Source organism: Sinocyclocheilus grahami, unplaced genomic scaffold, assembly GCF_001515645.1.
Source record: "Sinocyclocheilus grahami isolate Dianchi unplaced genomic scaffold, SAMN03320097.WGS_v1.1 scaffold1490.1, whole genome shotgun sequence".
Classification (NCBI taxonomy): domain Eukaryota; kingdom Metazoa; phylum Chordata; class Actinopteri; order Cypriniformes; family Cyprinidae; genus Sinocyclocheilus; species Sinocyclocheilus grahami.
In genome coordinates, this window is record NW_015506669.1 from 24,114 (window position 1) to 28,577 (window position 4,464).

The 4,464-nt window shown below is 37.9% G+C and overlaps 1 long non-coding RNA gene across 1 annotated transcript in view; it reads right to left on the reverse strand.

The window, feature by feature from the left end:
• Positions 1-480: 480 nt before the first annotated feature.
• LOC107570667 (uncharacterized) overlaps positions 481-4,464 on the reverse strand; it is a 77,941-nt gene continuing 73,957 nt past the window's right edge. Inside the window, exon 3 of the long non-coding RNA XR_001607065.1 lies at positions 481-984. This is a non-coding gene — a long non-coding RNA (uncharacterized lncRNA). The remainder of the gene's footprint in view (positions 985-4,464) is intronic.

Below are 4,464 nucleotides of genomic sequence, written 5' to 3' on the forward strand. Positions count from 1 at the left end.
CAATACAACCGGAGCACATGCTGCTGAGGAGAGGGGCGGGACGCTTAGATGCGCACTAGAGGCAGTTTAGCCAATCACAATAATTAAAACGAGTATATATTATTATTTATTATAATAATAATAAATAATAATAATAATTAATAATGCATTAAATATTTTTCAAATATGTTTAGATTTAATTTAAAAACTACCTTTTTTAAACATTTCCTTAAAAAGGACACATCAAAAAAGTGCTTTAAGTTTTATCTTTAATGGTAGAAGCTTATATTCTTATATACACGTGTGCATGCTTTTTTTCTCTTGTTATAATGGGAATATTTGCGAGCATGCAGAACTCCGTAAACTTGCGAAAACATGAAAATATAATTCGAAACCAGAGTGTGCACACAAACAGGCACATGCAAGTTTGAAAATGTTTGTGTGGGGAAAAGAAAACAATTGTGACCTCCTCCCAACACTTTCTCATCGGATCTACGCCAGTGTCATAGGTGACCTATTTTGATCTCATAAAGGTGAATTTTCAGCGAAAGGTAAAGAGTTTGCATCACATGAGAAACACTCAGAACAACTCAGTGAGTTGAACTGTCCGAATGATTCAGAAGGAATTCACCTGTGTGATTGATTCATTGATAAGAACTGACTCAAACTCTAATTTGTTTTCTAATCAGGCATCACTACCTTTGATTCTAAATATTACTGGAAAATAATAAAACATCTGAAATACTGTAATATCACATGTGCGGCACAACACTGGGCTGCTCTATGAAAACACAATATACTGTATATTTGTCTTGTTAAAACTAGAACTACACCTAACCCACCAAAGAGAGATCAGAAGTCCAAGTGGAGATGTTAACGCAAACCGTGACCCCACAAAAACATTAGTCGAGCTGAACAATCTTGTGAAGAGGAAGAAGACAAGGACACTTGCTGAGCGAATCATCCTGTTCCTCTCGTCACCGCTGCAGCAGATCCGATCTGATTCTGAAAGAAAGAAAAATATTGAGACACATTAGAAATCTGAGGAATGACACGTAACACAACCGACTGAACTACTCAAGGAAAAACGCAAGTGTTTCTATTCTAACTACTCAGTGTTTGTGATTCATCAAATCAGATCGGCAAAACATTACAGTCCAACAGAAAGCAGTTCATCTGAAAGAGCAAAACTCAAATAAGAAAGTTTAAAAGCAGATCGTGTCTCTTCAGAAGACTTGGATTAAACCACTCCATTCATGCGGATTGCATTAACAATGACTTAATGAATTTTTTGAAGCATGAAACGGATAGACAAAAATTATGAGAGAATATTAATATTAATATCTTCATTTTGAATATGAACAAAAGCCACAGGTTTAGAGTAAATGATGACAGAATGATCATTTTTGGATGAACGATCCCTTTAAGATCCGGATTCACTCAGAAGTGCACGAGTCTCCTCCAGACGAATCAGAGCTTGATAGCATGTAGACTAGCCAGGGCGACTCAAAGTGGTGTTTTGGGAAGCCCGTGTTATTCAGATTCCCATGAGCCTCTGCCGGTGGGAAACCCCAGCGGAACACGCCAACCTCAGAGACTCACATCTGCATTCGCATCTTGTTTGTCTCAAAGTCTCAGTGATGTTGGGTTAGCATTAGCCTGGAGCCCGCTAAGAGTGCTGATGAAACAAAGATCAGCTTTTGGCCTGTATTGTGGCTGGTGTGTTTCTGAACTGGAGGGTGTGTTTCGCTCTAACTCTCAACAGCAGTGGAACCAGCTCAGATTAGCGGTGAGAAAGTTCTGCCGCAGAAAAACTCAAACCAGCTGTAGGGTAATTAAGCTAAATGGAAGATTGCAAATGACTGCAAAACAATATTTCAGCTTGTGCGCTGAGAACTCCCTCTTCAGCAACAGCAGTAAACTAGAGGCCATTCAAGAGGACTTTGGAAATTAACACACTAGCAGGGCCCCATGAAGTTATATTGCACTTCATATACATATATACTGTATATACAGTGGGTACGGAAAGTATTCAGACCCCCTTAAATTTTTCACTCTTTGTTATATTGCAGCCATTTGCTAAAATCATTTAAGTTAATTTGTTTTCCTCATTAATGTACACACAGCACCCCATATTGACAGAAAAACACAGAATTGTTGACATTTTTGCAGATTTATTAAAAAAGAAAAACTGAAATATCACATGGTCCTAAGTATTCAGACCCTTTGCTCAGTATTTAGTAGAAGCACCCTTTTGACGTTCAACAGCACTGGAACCAGCTCAGATTAGCGGTGAGAAAGTTCTGCCGCAGAAAAAAAACTGAAACCAGCTGTAGGGTAATTAAACTAAATGGAAGATTGCAAATGACTGCAAAACAATATTTCAGCTTGTGCGCGGAAAACTCCCTCTTCAGCAACAGCAGTAAACAAGGGGCCATCAGAGGGTTTGGACTTCTTCAAGTGTTGTGAACGGCCTGAAAAACATCCATCCGTTACGTGCAGTTTCTCCAGCTTGAGAGAGTGCGGGCGGCATTCATTAGCATTGCTCAACAAACCCTATAGCTTTATGCGGATTAATCTCAGGAATAAAACAGTACTTTACAGTGTAAATGTCACCGGTGTATAAGGTTCATTTCAGACGGCCATTATTTGGACTTTGGACAATCCACTAGTCTAGTAGGACCTTATGAAATTATATTGTATATATTATATACTTTATATTATACAGTACTTGTAAAAAGTTTGGAAACATGATTTTAAAATGCTTTTAATGAAGTCTTCTGCTCAGCAAGGCTGCATTTATTTGATCAAAAATCTCTGTTAAAATGTAATGTATGTCTGTGATGCGCAGCTGTATTTTCAGCATCATTCCTCCAGTCTTCAGTGTCACATGATCTTCAGAAATCACTATAATATGCTGATCTGCTGCTCATTCTGTGTTAATTGTTCAATTTAATTGGAATAATCAAAAACCATGTCTAATTAATTTAAAAATAATGAAACTTGGAATGAAAACTTTAAATCAATTTATTAAAAGTTTAACGAAAATTACATTTTTAGGGCCATATGGTCGTTTAATTTTATGCAAAAATCTATTTTATGTCATCCTTGATTACTGGACTATAGTTATATAGAATTTTAGTATTTATAATTAATTGAAATCGCAAAACAATTAATTGTATTAAAAGTTTAACACAAAATACATTTTAGGTCCTTATGAAATCTGTTTTATGTTATCCCAAATTTAGTTTTATTTTTCTCAAATTCTGTATTTTGATTTTGGAATCGGTTTTATTGGTTTAATTAAATTTTAATGATCAAAAAGCATGTCTAATGAATTGAATTTGTATTACATTTTTAAAATAATAGGGCCTATGATTTTATAATTTTTTTTTTTTCAGAAAACTGTGGTAATCAAATCAAGGCATACAACAATAATTTAATTAATCTTTTAAAAAGTAATCAAACTAAAATATAATATTTTTCCCCCACACAGACACATGCACGTTTTCCGCATTGTAACCATATGGCTTACACTAGTCAGCGCTCACAAACGCTCAGTGAAGATGATAAAGCGGCTCGATCCTCGATCCTGGCGTCAGCCGTGACTCCTGACTCGAGCTGTGACAGAAAGTCAAACACGGGGAATGTCAATATTTCCAACAGCAGAGCCAAAGACATCATGACTGTTTGTTCTTGGTTTCGTTTCCCAGGCCCCCCTGCAGTCGAGCAGATATACGTCATCCTCCACACACATTATTCCCCTCTCTCTCACAGACTGCAGTGGCTCACTGTAACACGAGAGCAGTCTCAGCGATTACTCTGAGAAACTAAAGGAAATGCTCGGGAGGTTACAGCGAGCGTGTTTTCAGACTCAGCATGGCTTTGACTGTAAGGTGAGATGTGACATCAGAGCGACGGAATGCTAGAGACACAGAGCATCAGTCGTCTTTAATGATGAACATTCATACAACAGTCAGTAATAATGAACACGCCCGACCGAAGGAGGAAAGGGTCACGGACTCGCACAGCGATGCATTAGCAGGATATCTGAGCCACGCTGGAATGCAGGAAGTTCATTACAGCACATCCTGTCATGAGCAGCGAGTCAGTGTCGTGCAGAGCTCAAACACGATGCAGGAGTGCTTCTAGCCTTTACTGGAGCACAGGCCGCTGACATCAAAAACACTGTCTCCATAGTTTGATGTTCATTTTTTGATACAGTTTCAAATACAAATGGAAATGAGTGTTCTTTACCTGCAGCAAAGAGTTGTTCACAAGCTGAATGCATATTAAAGAGCTGCTTTCAATAGAAGACATAGACGAGCTTTGATTTATACAATGGATTGCAGGTATCCTCTGCAGTGAATGGGTGCCGTCAGAATGAGAGTCCAAACAGCTGATAAAAACATCACAATAATCCACAGCACTCCAGTCCATCAGTTAACATCTGGAGAAGACAAAAGCTGAAACTAATCCAGCATT